Source organism: Malaya genurostris, chromosome 1 (genome assembly GCF_030247185.1).
Source record: "Malaya genurostris strain Urasoe2022 chromosome 1, Malgen_1.1, whole genome shotgun sequence".
NCBI classification, from domain to species: domain Eukaryota; kingdom Metazoa; phylum Arthropoda; class Insecta; order Diptera; family Culicidae; genus Malaya; species Malaya genurostris.
The window spans coordinates 138,913,341-138,930,585 of NC_080570.1; the positions used below are offsets into that span (position 1 = coordinate 138,913,341).

General features: G+C 39.9%; 1 protein-coding gene across 10 annotated transcripts in view; it reads right to left on the reverse strand.

Annotated features, from left to right (window-relative positions):
* The window catches only part of LOC131425916 (ephrin type-B receptor 1), a 166,327-nt gene extending 150,577 nt beyond the window's left edge, over window positions 1-15,750 (reverse strand). For 9 of the 10 annotated variants that reach the window (XM_058588209.1, XM_058588218.1, XM_058588215.1 and 6 more), the window contains exon 1: window positions 15,388-15,750. The gene's annotated coding sequence lies outside the window, so the exon portion shown is untranslated. Of the gene's footprint in view, window positions 1-13,073; window positions 13,376-15,387 lie in introns of all 10 variants that reach the window. The other variant, XM_058588210.1, reaches the window with a different exon arrangement.
* Window positions 15,751-17,245: the final 1,495 nt, after the last annotated feature.

Below are 17,245 nucleotides of genomic sequence, written 5' to 3' on the forward strand. Positions count from 1 at the left end.
ATTTTTGTTGTATCATTCGTTTTCATCTTTTCTCTCCGCCTGTTGCTCGTCAACTGTCAGTAGCTTCACCACGAAATAAGAAAAAAATGTTCTTTGGGACACTGTAGTCAAAATGTATTCCCTCATATCTTCATCTTTGAAATATTCAGAGTGACATTTCTAAACTTTTTCAGTTTCCACTTTACATTTCTCCATATTCTTCGATCGGGCAACATGCAGGGCAATTCAACGAAACCACTGTAGTGGCAGTATGCTAAATCTAGTCAAAGTTTTACTAGTTATTTGTGTGCTCTGATGAACGGTAAAACATGTTTTTTCAGGTATTTGAGATGTTGAGAAAGCTACTCTTGAGTTGTGCAATCAAATTAGAAGATCAATTTGCTGTCACTTCCGGTGCCGGAGATTCAATGCTATAAGTGACGTAACCGACAAAACGCAATTTTTACTCCGCTCAATTTTTTCGGAGATAGCTGAATCGGTTTCAACAATCCTAAGCTCGTTATCGTTCGGATCATAGCTCAAGTTCGAAGATAATATTGCAGATATTTTCGGTTTCGGAGATGCTATCGTATAAGTGACGTAACGTACAAATCGTGTTTTTTCTGTAAATTTTTTCAAGAAGTAACCAATGATCAAGTTCAAGTTGCTGATACTTTTGGGCTCGGAAATGTTGTCGAATATGCGACGTAAGCGTTTAAGGCCGTTTTGGTGAACTAAACGAATTAATTTGAATGAATTTTTGACAGGAATTTTCAGCCCTAATTCCTGTCGGAAATTCCTTTAATGAAAAAAAAAACGCTGTTATAATTAGACTGTCTGAAAGACAAGAGAAAGGCATTATCACACCACTAGGTGGATTAGAAAGAGGTTTTTGTTTTCAATTCTAACAATTCTTTTACCGCTGAAAGAAGAGTGCATTGCAAACAAAAAACAGCACTTGAACCAATTATGTAAGGATGTGTAATAAAATTGTATACAAAATTATAAGAGAATTTCAGTAAAACGAAAAATAATTGGCTAACATCGATACAGTGATAGCTGTTTGCCTGAAAAAATTAATTCAATAATCCTTCTCTAACAGAAGCGAAAGTAAAACTAGCAACACTGTTCGAATGATAAGCCTGTAACCTCATTATCTGAATAATGCCGTTCAATCCATAAAAGTCCTAAATTTTGAAGGTTTTAATTTTGTCGCCATCAACCTCGTCGATCAAAACTATCAACAAAAACTTCTATTATAATGAAAACAGCTAAATAAATAGAATAAATAAGTTTACAGTCAGTGTAAAATTTGTAAAATTTCTCAAAACTAGTTATCCTAAATGTTGAAAAATTGTATGGTTAAATAAATCGTAGGCACTGCTAAATAAATATCAGAAAAGTAACGCTTTTCATCACCACAAGTTTTGTGAATAAGTTTGATAATCGTGAAAAAATTCAGGGCAGTAAAAGAATTATAGTGATTTTTCGGAAAATGCTTGCCTCTCAATAACCGATAGAATCTGAAACGGCCATTTACAGTGTTTACAGTGGAACGGAATTCTTAATCTGGATTCAGAAGCTGAATTACAGACCTGGATTCTGAAACTGAGTTCGATATTTGGATTTTATAACAGAATTCTGAAATCGGCTTTAGAAACTGAATTCTGGCAACGTATTCCGGACCCGAACTCTGGAAATGTATTCCGATACTTAGTTCTGGATCTCAATTCGGAACCTGAATTCTGAAACTGGGTTCTGGAACGAAATTCTGAATCTGGATTCAAGCGCTGAATTCCAGACCTGGATTCTGAAACTAAGTTCGAAACCTGAATTCTGGAATCGACTTCAGAAACTGAATTCTGAACCTTAATTCTAGAACCGGAATTTGTGACGGAACTCGAAACTTGAACTCTTGAACTGAAGGATTCTGGACTTGACCGTGTCAAAAGTGTATCAATCTCACAAAGGAAATTGATCGGAAATGCACCTCGTTATACAGTAAAATGAATTTACTTAAGAGTGAAATTTGGAGACAGGCGATTTTCGAAGTTGTTATTTACGTTTCGTCTTCGACTAACCAGTGCATTAGCATTAGCAAATCGCCGAAAAGACGGTAAGTTCAACTCTAGCAACCGATTAGCACTAAGTGCACATGAATCATTGCACAAAACTTTGTCAATTTTTCAAGCACCAACAGTTAACAGAACCATAATGAAGCGATACTTACGAACGGATGCTCAAATGAAATATAACACATTTCCAAAGACGATGACATGTGCACAAGAGTTTCCGGAACGCACGTTGCTGCTACTGCGGTCGTCAAGTTTCCAATGCTCAGATCAAACGCATTGGTTGTGTTCAGTAAGGATTTGCGATTCCTACAGCGAATAATAGGTGTACAAATAAGTTTCAGAAGCATTAGGTATCATTTAGCTGAAGTGAAAACACTAACAAAATATCGAATTTTGCGGCCATTGAAATGAGGCGTTCGTCCTAATTTCAATACATAGAAAACAGCCGCCGAAAGTCATTGTATCTTTATGGAAGCATATGGTAAACATACTCTAGATGAGCGAACGTGTTCGAATTAATTTGCACAATTTTAAAGTGGCAATTTTTGTTTGGAAGACGAAGAAGGAGCCAAAGGGTCACCAGAATTTAAAGAAGAAGAATTGCTCGATCAAGATCCGTCGGAAATGCAAAAATAGCTTGCAAAATCACTCGGAGTTAGTCAGTTAGTACATTTAAAAGCAATGGAAATGATCCGAAAGGTAGACAATTGGGTGCCGTTTGAATTGAAGCCGAGGGACGCCGTGCGAACAACTGCTTCAAAGGCATAAATCAAAAGGTTTTTTTTTTTTAGTGCAACGACTTGTTACTGACATCGAAAATTGGGTTCATTACGATGGTCCAAAACGTCGGGTGACGTATCATCATCGACGACCGTTGGTTGTGGCGTATTATGAGCTGCTGCGAACCGAATGACAGGATCTCGAGAGAGGTCTATCAACGACAATTGATGCGTTTTAGGCGAGCATTGTAAGGAAAAACACACACAATACACCGATAGACACGAAAAAAGAATTTTGCAGCATGGCTATGCTCGCCCACATGTTGCACCACCGATAAAAACATACCTAGAAAAGCTCAAATGGGAAGTCCTACCGCACCCGTAGTACAGCTCGGACATTACTTCTTTCGATTGCCATTTGTTCCGGTCGATGGAGCATGGTCTGACTGAGCAGCACTCCTTCAAAAGGGTATCCATGAATTGCCAGGCAAATGGAAAAAAAACTAATGGCTAGCGATGGACAATACTTTGAATATTGAATTAGTAATCATATTATGTTTGAATCTGCGATATCTCAGTGTCGAACAACTATTTTTTGTGTAATGCTGTATCAGGCTGTTACAGCTTTAGTGTGCGGAAAAATACGTTGTTTCAAATATTCCTGCTGCTCGTACATTTCGGAATCCATAGTCTTGTTTATTAAGAGAATTTGGGTTTTTTGTCCGCTGCTGTAAATACCTTGCCTGATCATAAGCTTTTTTTGTGAATCTATCGTCACATCGAGATTCACAACAAAATTTTGCTACCGGGAAGTCGCCTATAATCATCGCCTATGAAGATGTATCTTTCGTAATTTCACTGTAAAACTTCCGGGCCAGTCAGCCGTGCTCTGGTGAGCAATGAATTTCTTGCCTATATCCTAAACTGACAGTCTCAGGTTTGTCCTAATCGTCCTCAGCACCTTCAATTACAGTTTCCGATTCTTAGCTCCACTACGACGCTTGTTGTGATCCTACCGATCGATAGTATGCCGCACACGGGAATGTTGAAGAACGCTTACTTGCCTTAACTAGCAGCTATAGTTCTGGGATGGCCTTTGCTATAGCAAGCATACGTCTCCACATAAATCATGGTCATGGCTACTTGACGCCAGCTACTCGGGACACGGATACTTGATCGATCTATCTTGCTGGCTGAGCTTTTCTTTTTCGTGTTCCAGCCGGATTAGATTCAAGAACAATTTTCACTGAACTGTCGTTCGGCATCCTTATGACATGTCCAGCCCATCGTAGACGTCCGATTTTAGCTGTCCGTACGATGATTGGTTCTCCTATCAGCTGTTGCAATTCGTGATTCATACACCGTTTCCACGTTCCGTCTTTCATCTGCACTCTGCCATAGATGGTCCGTAGCACCTTTCTTTCGAAAATACTGAGGGCGCGTTGGTCCTCTGCCAACATAGTCCAAGTCTCGTGGCCATAGAGAACAACCGGTCTAATGAGCGTTTGGTAGATGGCCATTTTCGTGCGGTGGCGTACTTTTCTTGATCGAAGGGGCTTTTGTGAGTCCAAAGTACGCACGATGCCTCTGAATTTCTCTGATGGTATCATTAAAGACGGTCACCAGTAAGTCCAAATACAGGAACTCGTCAACCACCTCGATATCGTCACCGATTGTCGATATTCGTGGTGGGAGGCTTAGTCTTTCTTCTTTAGAGCGTGTTCCTCTCATGTATTTTGTTTTCTACGCATTAAAAGTCAGTCCGATTCGTTCAGTTTCAGCTTAAAGTCCGATGTATGTTTTCATCATCTTCTCAAGGCTACGTGTTACAATATCAGCGAAGCCAAAAGTTGTACGGACTTTCGGAAGATCGTGCTACTCGTGGCGATTCCAAAGCAATATTAAACAAGAGACAAGAGAATCCATCACCTTGTCGTAGCCCTCTCCAAGATTCGAATGGACTATCCATTGTTGCTTTGACCAATCGCGTCAGTTTATCCGGAAACCCGTATCCGTGCATAATCTGCCATAGCTGTTCTCGATCGATTGTTGTGTCGTATGACGTTCAGAAGTCAACTTCGTAAAACTTCGAAAACGGAAATGACTTTTGCCTTTTGTTGTATATTCATGCAAAATTGGGAACCGGGAAAAAGCCTTTCAGCAGGCACAATTTTTGGATGTGACCTTATCCAATCTCATCTTATGAAAAAAAAAATACATGATTTTCTTCGTCGTGAAGTTATCGCCGATAAAAAACTGTAGCCTTTCTCCGCTCTGAACAATGGCGTTTCCAAACCGTCACGATCCGTGCTCCGAATGGCTTCATGTCACAGAACGAAGGGATGCAGTCTGTCATTAAAAATAAGACAAGCTTTTACTTTTGAGCAACCATTTATTAGCGATAACAATAACAACAACAACAGCCGGGTTCATACCGTCCCAAATTACATGGCCCGGACACGTCCTAGCGCAAAGCACGGACTGTGTAACAACAACCTTCAATTTTCCACAGCCACAGCCTCTCATGAATCATGGAGTTCGGAGTCTGACTGACTGTATTTTTTTTTGTTTTACGATCGATTGTTTTCCCTTTCCCCGTCCCAGGCGACCCAGGCGATGATGAGCCCGCCCAACCCTCAAACGATTTTCACAAACCAACTTCAAAGCGCCAGGAGATTAAACAGCGACTTTACCCGAATCAAATCCCAAAAAATTATTCGCTCCAGGCTTGCGGGAGTATTCAGTTCATGTATCGCCATGGTTTGCCATTGTTCAAACAAACGAATTGTGGTCCCTTTATCCCCGTCTCCCCTCATTTCCTCCGGTTCGACTAAGCCTTATTGGACGCGCGTGGGAGAGCAGACACACCCCAAATCATCAGCAGCATCAGCGGTCATCATCCTTCCCAGCAGCCCGGGAAACCAGGGAAGGTGCAAAAAGGTAAACATTGTTTTCACATGTTTTTAATAGCCACATCACACACAACCAACCAAAATGGAAATAATTGAAAGGAAATAAAACATCAACAGACCGTTTGTCTGCTGCGAATTTGTAGTTGGCCTCGTTCTCCGTGGGTCCAGTCGGGTTCAGCCCGATTCAGCGGACAGTCCCTGGACTTCACAGCCCCTAAACCAATGTAAACAAAAGCCTTGTGTTTTGGTTTTTTTTTTACTGCCATCTTCCTAATGGCCCCCAAAACGGTTCTGTTCTTTCATTCCGCGTAATAAAAATCCGGTCCGGTCTATCAGTTTTTTTTATAGATTCGTGCGCGGCTTGTTGTTTATCTCACAAAACAATAAAAGAAACGATTAAAATTTGTTTGTGGTCGCCCGCGCGCTACACTCGAAATAAATGGTTTTTAATTTCCGTTCACCAAAACGACTCATCCACAGGCACGGTGGTCTCTTTTCTCGGAGATGATTTTTTAATCAGTTCAATTCTGTTGCTTTCTTTCCAAATTTGGCTTTTGTCTGTAGCCTAGTTGACCTCTTCTCTCTCTCTCTCTCTCTCTCTCCCTCTCTCTCGCGGTGTTGTCGTCTGCTGATCACGCGGCGAAGTAAAGTAAATTTCGCCGATCCCGGGCACGATTATGATCTTCATGTTGTCTCGTTTCTGCGATCGTTTCATTGCTTTCTTTCTTCGCTTCTTTTTACGCTCTCGAACTGCTGCTAGAAGCCAAGCACCAAACAATCTTGGCCATCTCTTTTGCTTCGAGTTCTGGCCTACAAAATAAACCGACGGATCGCTGCCACTTCGGTCCAGGTAGGCCCCGAGCGTTCGATCGTTCGTCATCTCTCGCTTCGTACGATCTCTTCTGTCATTTCCAGTAGGTCTTCGGCCATCTACAATAAAAAAACCCGAGAAAATGGAAATGAAAATCACGCACTATCATAATTTTTGCTGTTTGTTGGACTCATCGAACCAACACACACAGACAAAGACCCCTGCGTTGCCAGACCAGGGGTCGAAAAGTTATTTTGCGCTGGTGGCACCAACCATACATCGGAGGCTTCCATCGTCGTCGACTTTAAACTTTCGGGACTTGATGCCCGGTGTGGAATTTGAGCTCGAACTCACGGAATGCAGCCGCTTGCTGGCTGGACTCTGCTGGTCAAAGTTGATTGATTCGTGCGCTGGTCGGAGATTCGACTGTCAGATTGGGTTCCAAGAAATTAACCGGTAGTTTTTTTTTTCGTGTTGATTTCTTCTTTGGCTTCCATGGGACACTTTTGGTTGAAGGTTTTTGTATCTGGTGATTATTGATCCGAGATTTGAGGGCTTTAGGGTCGCTTCTCGACCACCCTATTTAAACTTGGAGCCGCTGAAATATTTTATCAAAGCTATTAAAAACATTATGCGTTATCAAAATTGGTAATAACACTTCGGTCAACAAATCCCCGATCAGACAGACAGATGGCGTCACTAATTGTTAATCCATCTAGCGTTCCAGACAGTCATCCTTATGATGTTATCTGTTAAAATGTCATGACATTCAGTTCATTAGCGTGTTAGTTAAGGACTGTTCATAACCCAAGTAGGCTGAAATTTGGCGTCCGCTTTTGTAGACTTTTATATTAGAAATAACAAATCAACCACGAATAAAGTAAATTACTAATTAGTAACTTCGGAAATCTGCATAAAAACTGTAGAAAATAACGTAGTTCGAAAATCCGCTTCAAAAGTGTGTAGCTTCAGGAATTCGCTCAAAAAAAACTTCGGAAATCTGCGTAAAAAACGTAAAAAACTTCGTAAATCCGCGAAAAAAAAACGCGTAACTTGAAAAAATCGCCTAAATCCGGAAATCCGCATAAAAAGAAACTGCGTAAGTTCGGAAATCTGCGTAGAAAAAAACCGCGTTGTTTCGGAAATCCGTATAGAGAAGTAACTTCGGAAATCCCCGTAAAAAACTGCGTTCTTTTGGAAATCTTCGAAGAAAACCGCGTAACTTCGGTAATCTTTGTTAAAAATCGTGTTCAAAGAAACTGCGTAGCTTCGGAAATTCACTTAAAAACTGCGTAACTTCGGAAATCTTCGTTAAAAACGCATAACTTTGGAAATTCGCGCAAAAAAAACGCGTAACTTCGAGAATTCACGTGAAAAAATTAGTAACCTGCGCAGCTTCGGAAATCCGCGTAAAAAATGAGTAACTTCAGAGATCCGATTAAAAAAATTATGATACGTAGCTTCGAAAATCTGTGCAAAAAACGCGTAACTTCGGAAATCCACCTAAAACCCGAGTAGCCACGTAAGTTCAAGTAAAACGAAACTGCATAACTTCGGAAATTTAGAAATCTTCGGAGATCCGTTTAAAAGAAACCGCTTAACTACGATCACCTGAAAAAAAAAAGTGTAACTTCGGAAATCCGCATGAAGAAAACTGCATAAATGCTGAAATCCATGTAACTTCGCAAAAGAAACTGCGTAATTTCGGAAATACGCATAAAAAACTGCATAACTTCGGAAATCTTCGTTAAAAACCGCGTAACTTCGGAAATCCGCGTGAAAAAAAAAAAAACTTCGTGAAAGGCCGCGTAACTTCGGAAATCTTCGTTAAAAACCGCGTAGAAAGAAACTACGTAACTTCAGGAATCCGCGCAACTTCCGAAATCCACTTCAAAAAACCGGGTAACTTCGGAAAACCGCACAAAAAATGCATTGCATCGGAAATCAGCGTAACTTTGGGAATCCGTGTAAAATAAATTGCGTAACTTCGGAAATCCACGCAAAAAAGCGTAATTTAAACAAAGAAACTGCGTAACTTTGGAAATCCGCGTAAAAAAAAACTTTGTAACCTCGGAAATCTTCGTGAAAAAGCCGCGTAGATCCGAAAATCTTCGTTAAAAGCCGCGCAAAAAGAAACTGCGTAACTTCAGAAATCCGCATTAAAAACGGGTAACTTCGGAAAGTCGCACAAAAAATTGCGTAACTTCGGAGATCCGTATAACTTTGCAAATCCGTGTAAAAAATTACGTAACTTCGCGTAACTTCGGAAATCCGCGCAAAAAAGCGCATAAGTTAAACAAAGAAACTGCGTAGCTTAAGAAATCCGCGTAACTTCCGAGATCCACTTAAAAAAAAACGGGTACACTTCGGAAAACCGCGCAGAAAATGCGTAACTTCGGAAATCCACGTAACTTTGGAAATTCGTGTAATCCTTGTAGAAAAAACAGTGTAATTTCGGAAATCCGCGTAAATAGACACTGCATAGTTTTTGAAACCCGCGTAACTTCGGAAATCCACGACAAAAGAAAATTGTGTAACTTCGGGAATCCGCTTAAAAAATTTGCTTTACTTCGAAAATCCCCGTAAAAAAGGCCGAGTAACTTCAGAAATCTTCGTTAAAAACTAAAATGCACGTTGAAAGAAAGTGCGTAATTTTGGAAATCCGCATAAAAAACGTGTAACTTCGGAGATCACGTAAAAAGTTAGTGCGTAACTTCTGAAATCCGCGTAAATAAGAAAATCCACTTGACAAAAATGTCGTAACTCCAGAAATCAGCGTAAAAGAAGTCACTTAACATCGGAAACCCGCTAGTAATAAAACCCCGTAGCATCGGAAATCTGCGTGAAAAACCGCGTTTATTCGAAAATCTGTGGAAAAAATTGCGTAACTTCAGAAATCCGCATGAAAAAAATCCGCATAATTTCAGAAATCCGCTTAAAAATGCGTAACTTCTAAAATCCACGCAGATCGCATAAAAAGAAATCCATAGCTTCGGAAATCCGCGTAACTTCGGAAATCTGCGTAACTTCGCAAAATCGCGTAAAAAGAACTTCGGAAATCCGCGTAACTTCGAAAATTTGCGTAACTTCGGAAAATCGCGTAAAAAGAAACTGCGTAACTTCGAAAGATCGCATAAAAAGAAACTCCGTAACTTCGGAAATCCGCGTAACTTCGGAAATCTGCGTAAATTCGAAATATCGCGTAAAAAGAAACTGCGTAACTTCGAAAGATCGCATAAAAAGAAACTCCGTAACTTCGGAAAATCGCGTAAAAAGAAACTCCGTAACTTCGGAAATCCACGTAACTTCGGAAATCTGCGTAACTTCGAAAGATCGCGTAAAAAGAGACTGCGTAACTTCGGAAATTCGCGTAAAAAGAAACTGCGTAACTTCGGAAAATCGCGTAAAAATAAACTGTTTAACCGCGTAACTTCGGAGATCCCCGTAGAAAAAACCGCGCAACTTCGGAAATCGTAATTTTGGATATTCGCGTAAAAGAACAGCGTAACTCCAGGAATTTGCGTAAAAATAAACTGCGTAACTTCCGAAATCCGCGTGAAAAAGGAACTGTGTAACTTCAGATATCTTCGTAGGTTCGGAAATCTGCATGAAAAAATCGCGTAACTTCGGAGATCCCTGTAGAAAAAAAACCGAAAGAAATCCGCGTAACTTCGAAATTCGAAGTAAGAACCCGCGTAACTTTAAAAATTTGTTTAACTTTGGGGATTCGTGTGAAACGAGATTGCCTAACTTCGGAAATCCGCTAAAAACTCGAAAACTTCGCGTAAAAAAACTACTACACTTTGAAAATCCGCGTTTGAAAACGGCTAACTTCGGGAAATCGAGTAAAAACATGTAACTTCGAAAACCCCAGTAGAAAACCGCGTAATTTTGAAAGTTCGCTTAACTTCGGAGATTCGCGTGCGAAGAAACTGCGTAGATTCAGAAATTCGCGTAAAAAGAAACTGCGTAACTCCAGAAATGAACTGCGTGACTTCGGAATTTTTGCGTGAAAAAACGCGTAACTTCCGAGATACGCGTAAAAAATGAGCTGTGTAACTTCAGATATCTGCGTAACTTAGGAAATCCACATAAAACATCGCGTAAGTTCGGAAGTCCACGTGATAAAAAACATGTAAAAACCGATAAAACTGAAAGGAAACTGCGTTACTTAAGAAATCCGCGAAGCTTCGGAAATCTGCATGAAAAAATCGCGTAACTTCGGAGATCCACGTATAAAAAACCGCGTTACTTCGGAAATCCGGTTAAAAAACTACGTAACTTCGGAAATTTGCATAAAACAACACGTAACTTTGTAAATTTCAGTAAAAAACTACGTGACTTGTAAATGTAAATTTCAGTTTGTAAATTTCAGTAAAAAACTACGTGACTCCGCTTAACTTCGGAAATTTGCGTAAAAAACTGAATAACTTCGGAAATTCGCGTAAAAAGAAAGTGCGTAAATTCATAAATCTTCGGAACTTCGGAAATCCGTACGTAACTTTGGAAATCTTTGTAAAAAACATGTAAAAAATCCGATAACACTAAAAGTAAACTACGTAACTACAGAAATCCGCGTAAACTTCGGAAATCCGCGTAAAAAGAAACTGCGTGGCATCGAAAATCCGCGTAAAAAGAAACTGCGTAGCATCGAAAATTCACGTAAAAAGAAATTGCGTAAACTCCGGATAAAAAGGCGTAATTCCTTAATCCGCATAAAAAAACCGCGAAACTTCGGAAATCTTCGTAAAGAACTTGAACAATTCGCAAACTGCATAACTTCGGAAATTCGCGTAAAACGAAACTGCGTAGCTTTGAAAATCTGCGAAAAAAATCTCGTATCTTCAAAAGCCTGCATAAAAAACGCTTTACTTCAAAACTTCGCGTAAAAAGAAAATGCGCGTAACTTTGAAAATTCGCCTAAATTTGGAAATCCGTGTGAAAGAATTTGCGTAACTTCGGAAATCCGCGTAAAAGAAAACGCCTAGCTTCGGAAATTCTCTTACAAAGAAACTGCGCAATTTCGGAAATTCGCGTAAAAAAATAATTGTGTAACTTTGGAAACCCGCGTAAAAAAAAACTGAGTAAATTAAGAAATTCGCATAGAAAACTACATACCGTCGGAAATCTCCATAAAACTTCGGAAATACGCGTAAAAAAAACTTCCGAAAAAACGCGTAGCTTCGAAAATTTGGTTAAAAACACGTAACATCGGAGTATCGCATAAAACGAAATGATGTACCTTCAAAAATCCGCTTAAAAACAGCTTAATTTCAGTAATCCGCATAAGAAAAACTGCGTAGCTTCGGATATCTGCGTAAAAAAACCGTACGACTTAGGAAATAAACGACGCATAAAAATCGTATAGCTTCGAAAATCCGCTTAAAAACGCATAACTTCGGAGTTCCGCTTGAAAATAAATTATGTAACTTCGGAAATTTACGTGAAAGACCACGATATACGGATTTTTCAGTATTCTACTGATTTTCAAGTACAATGGTAAAATATACGAACTTTGCGAAATAAAACATTCACTGGAATTTTATACGGATTTTTGCAAACAATACTTATTTTATACCGATTTTTTAGGAAGTCGGGTTTTCCCACCAACGTAATATTAAAAAGTTTTTTCTGCTTTATCATATGATAATAAACGAATGTGATCAAAATTGGTTCGACAATCTTAGCGGTTCAAATTGTACTACTAGGCAGAGAATTTGAACTGCTTTAAGCAATTTGTTATTCGTATTTATGTCATCAAGTAACGTCTTCGACATTACCCACTCAATTTTTTCCGTTTCTCCATTAATTTGTGTATCTATCGAACACCAAAGCGACATTGACAAAAAAAATGATGTTCAACTGCGGTATCAAGGAAACGCTAATATGCAGAATTTTAAAGGCCCCTTTCATTGCAAAACTAGTCGAAATTTAGTTTAGTGAAAATTAAATTGAAAATCGAAATATTTCTGAATTTGAAGAGAAAAATGAAGCTGAAAATTCGCATTAACATCACGAAACGAACGATACCCGTTTTAACACTCCATCTCCGGTAATGAGTCCCAATTTATCAAGTTTAATTGAAATCGAAATTTTATTCCAAAGTGATTCTCGGATTTGTCATAAATTGTTAAGCTATAGAATAATCAAATGAATGATGACATTTGACTGCCAAGAAATTTTTGAAATACCACAATATAGTTCGATGTCCAGTAAACTTATGAACCAATCATTTATCACTTGTCGAAACAATAAACACGAAAACTTGCAGCATAAAGGTTTTTAAAATTAGGTCAATTATCACCGAAATTGATGTAAAGTTGTTGCTGTAATGCTGTTTTGGTAAGCTGTGACAAACAAAGGTTTTTCTAGAAATGAACTATGAATAATTCACAAACTATTTTCTCAACGACTTATTTCACTGTGATGCACTGTTTTAGAGTAAAAACAAAAAAGGAATTGATTATTGTTGACTAAGTTTCAACCTGTGGAAGTTAAGATTTAAGTCTGCTTAGCGATTCAAGATGAACTGATATGCATCGATCGGAGTCTCTTCCAAAAATACAAACGTACTTACCGAGTTGGTAGACAAATTCGAAAGTAATTACTTTTCTAATACAAAAAAGACAATTCAAAACCAAGTGCAAAACTAAACTACCAGTTCAATCCCAGCACACTTCGCGACACCGAATGCAGAAAAGAAACCTCTAACCGATATTTCATCGCCGAAACAGGCACGAATCCAGTGCACTGTGCTCAACACATCACTTTTCTGTCACTTCATCAGAAATCCATAATACACCACTAGGTTTCACTTTTTTTATTTTTTGCACAAGTTTCCGATTCCACCTGGTTCGTTCAACTACCTGCAATCTGCATCTTCATCCCAAGGACAATATTTCAAGAAGCTTTTCTTCTATACAATGAAAATGAACTCACACAAAAGACCACCTCGCGCCCCGTCTCGTTCGCTATTTTCTCTTTCTCTCGACTGCTGCGTGCACACAACCTCTCGGTGCTCCTGTCAAAAACCGAGTATGTACGTGCAAAATGTCCTTCCACCCAAGCCGAATGCAAAACACCGAAAAATCTTCAACCCATCCTAAACACATACAAATCGCTGCAAGCGGGTCCGACCACCGGCGGTATTTTCGCCTCACACACGATCCTTGCGTCGTCTATCTATGCCTGCTTCCCACCAGGAGCCCACCATGCAAAAGACACGCACACACATACACACACCCAAAGTGCCCTGAGTTATTGAGCGATCGAACGAGACTGACTTCTTGCGCTAGTGCGGACGAATCGTAGCTGACATTTTTCCTTCCTTTGCTCTCCACTCGTGTTGCTGGTGCTGCTGCTGTTGTTGTTGCTGTTTTTGCTTGTTTTTTTTCCTACCTCTATTCGTATGAAACCATCGTTGCGAGTCAGTCCACCCTCTCAAGCTCGGCTGGAACACCTTTCTCTTCGCAGTCAACCCGCACCTCGCCGCCGCACCCAATTCGACAGGCTTGACAAAGTGTATAGCTTTCGGACTCCGAGAGTGAGCCAGCCAGCAGACAAGAAGATACAGCAGCAAGAACAACAGCAGCAGTAAAAAAACGCAACTTACCACGTACACCATCAAACTCAGACAGCCTCCTGACACCAATACAGTGTTACATCGCCGACGACGAAAGGGCCAAAGAAAGAGGTAGTAGGCTGCGTGCAACTTCGGAAAACGAACACGATCGAAGCCAGTGCCAATGGTTGCTAGTCCGACCGGGTTGCCATCCGATGGCAGGTGACATTTGGTAACAGGATTTGTTACGGTTCGAGTCGTTAGATAAAATGTTACAGAATCCGTTTTTTCTACTACGAATTAATAAACGTGATAAAAACGTTGCACTTTAGTGGAAAATTTGACGCTTGCTTAGCGGTTTATGTTGAGCTACTGGGTGGCATAATAATTTAACGGAAACTGTTATGCACTGACGAGTCGAAGACGAAACGTAAAGAAACATCAACAAGATGGTTTAATTTTGAGGAAACTCGTAATTGTGGTTACAAAAGCAGGCATTTTATTCGTAATTTTACAATTTTCAATAAAACTTTCATTATTGTATAAATAAACATCACAACATAAGAAGCTTACATGTTCTGTGGCTTACAGCTAAAATTAAGTCAACAGACCAAAAAAAAAACGAATGACTAATTAAGTTACAATCGGTAACGAAACAAAAGAAATATTTGAACTGCTCTGCACTGACGAGTCTAAGACGAAACGCAAAGAAAAGTACGTTTCCTGAGTTGTGAAGTTGAAATATTTTGTATCGATAAATGAATCGAAAACTAGGATTCCCGCCTGCCAGCGTAAATTGATTCACACTACAAAATTAACCGGCAATCCTTCGAATAACAGAAGCTCTGATTGCTATTCTAGTAACGATCGAAATTGGGTCGATTTCTATTCCATCCGAAAACTGGCAACCCGGCAGTCTCCTGTCGGCAAACTCGACTCCCCTCCTACTTCTGCTGCTGCTGTTGCTGATGCTTGTTTATCGTTGCATGATGTGCATGCGCGATTGTGTTTGTGCAGGATCGTGAGACAGATGAAAATTTGAGTCCTCCCCCTCACCTCACTCTGACCGCTGACGGTACCCATTTTCCCCTCTTCCGGCCACAACCAACCGACCAACCGACCGACCGACCCCTCGCAAATCTTCCACATTCTTCAGCTTCTTCCAGCATTCACTGCTGTAGTGTCGCCTTTTGGGCATGTGTGTATGCATGTATGTGCTTGTGTTTGCACTTATAGGTGAATGAGAAGAAGCGATTCCAGATTCGAGAACAGCAGCAGCAGCCATCCAGCCAGCCAAAGGAAAATCAAAACCAAAAGGAAGGAAACCTACTCTTCTTCATGCCCCGCTGCTCCTGTCGTCGTACCGTTCGGCCAGCTCGGGATCGGGATCGAAATTCCACTTCAGGTTCTGGTCCACTTTTCACACTTAAAACACGCACGGTCACTCGTACCAACTGTCCGAAACGGTCCCGGCGGGTTCCGCGAAAACGTTGCACAATCCACGGACACGATTTCAGTCACTTTTCAGAAGATAATTGGCGAATAAAAACGACACATTCACTCAGGATTTGTCCCTTTTTTCTTTGATGTCAAGGGGGACCAAAGACAGACAGCACTTGCACTGTATAACACTCTTCTACACTGGAGAGACAACAGGAGACCGCCGTACAGTGGACGTTCGATACGCCATCTTCCTTCGTTCTGACTGAGCGAAATGAGCAGCAAGCAGGTTTGCTGAGGTAAAATCGTCGTGCGCGAGTGCGAGAGAGAGAGAGAGCGAGCGAGTGATAAACCATTCCACGAGAGATGAGAGTTTTTTTGGTGTCCTTACGTTGACAACCGAGGGGCTTGGTGAAATTTGTTTTTGCGGTAGGTGTCCCCGTTTAATAACTTTTCCGTATTTATGATCAGAGCAAATCACAATTTCAATTTGAAAATAGATTGAAATTTACTTTGAAGAGAGAATCTTGGCTAACGATATTTAACTCTATTAAATTTTAACACCAGACCAAAGAAACGCTCTTCTTACCTTACTGTAAAGCATTGGATCACTCATAATTTTTCCTTAAAACTAAAGCACACTAAGATTTTTTCCCCGAATCTTGGAAAAACTTTGAATAGAATATTACCAAACATATATGCCGTAGAATGGATGCATGGACTCCATGTTATTTACAGTAGAGAACACAAGTCGGTTTTCGCATAAAATCAGATTCCGGCTACAAAGAAAGTAATGACTCAATAAAAGTTCGGGTGTGTAATGTCAGAGACATAACTGGATGTCGTGAATACGAATAAAACTGACACGAATTCTTTATACTTTCGAATTGATAGTTGATCGATTGTGTGAATTGTGAAACTGTCCCCCTTTTTACTTGATTTCGTTTGTAGCTTTTTCATAAATGGGCGGTTACTTACAGAATTTTGTATCATATCGGATTTGTCTATTTCATTGAAAGAAACTATCAATATGCTGTACAGAATTCATTCCTGCCTTTTAGAAGGACAAAATTGTGGATATTTAGTACATTTTTCTCGAACTATTTTCGTACAGCGAAAACTGCTTGAAGCAAATCAAATTATTTTAGATTTTCACTAAACTGATGATTTTTACCTTCGATTTGCTAAGAAGTAATCTTTATAGTTCTTTAGATAACATTTAGAGTCATTAGAACGACTGATTTTACATAATGTTGTTCACTTTTCGTTTTCTTTCTCTCCACTGCAAACGACCAGTAGCTCTGCTGACTGACGCAATTGCTCTTATTTGAATTGAAACTAGCTTTGCGAACAAACCGCAACACATCCGCTCACAGTGCCAAATGATGCCAAACTGGCTTAATGTGTCTTCTCGCCTTGACGACCGGAAGTCAAATGAAAACTACGACCTGTGCGTTTCTTTTTTCAACCTCGCAGAAGTTGCGCTCTTAATTTTTGAGTTGTTTGTGGTTATCTCACACTGTTCAAAATATGATCCTAAATTCCTGATCATATTTTCGATTAAACAGTGGAAGAATTATGTGCTGCCGTTAATACAAGTCGAGATATTCACGATTAAGTTCTGCCCATTCTTCCATATGGCTAATTTTGAAAAGGTGCCCCATAGTAAAGGACGACAAAACATTGAATATTTGAAGAAACATACAGTAAATTAGCGCTCTGTGGGATTTCTTGTCACGAATAATCGT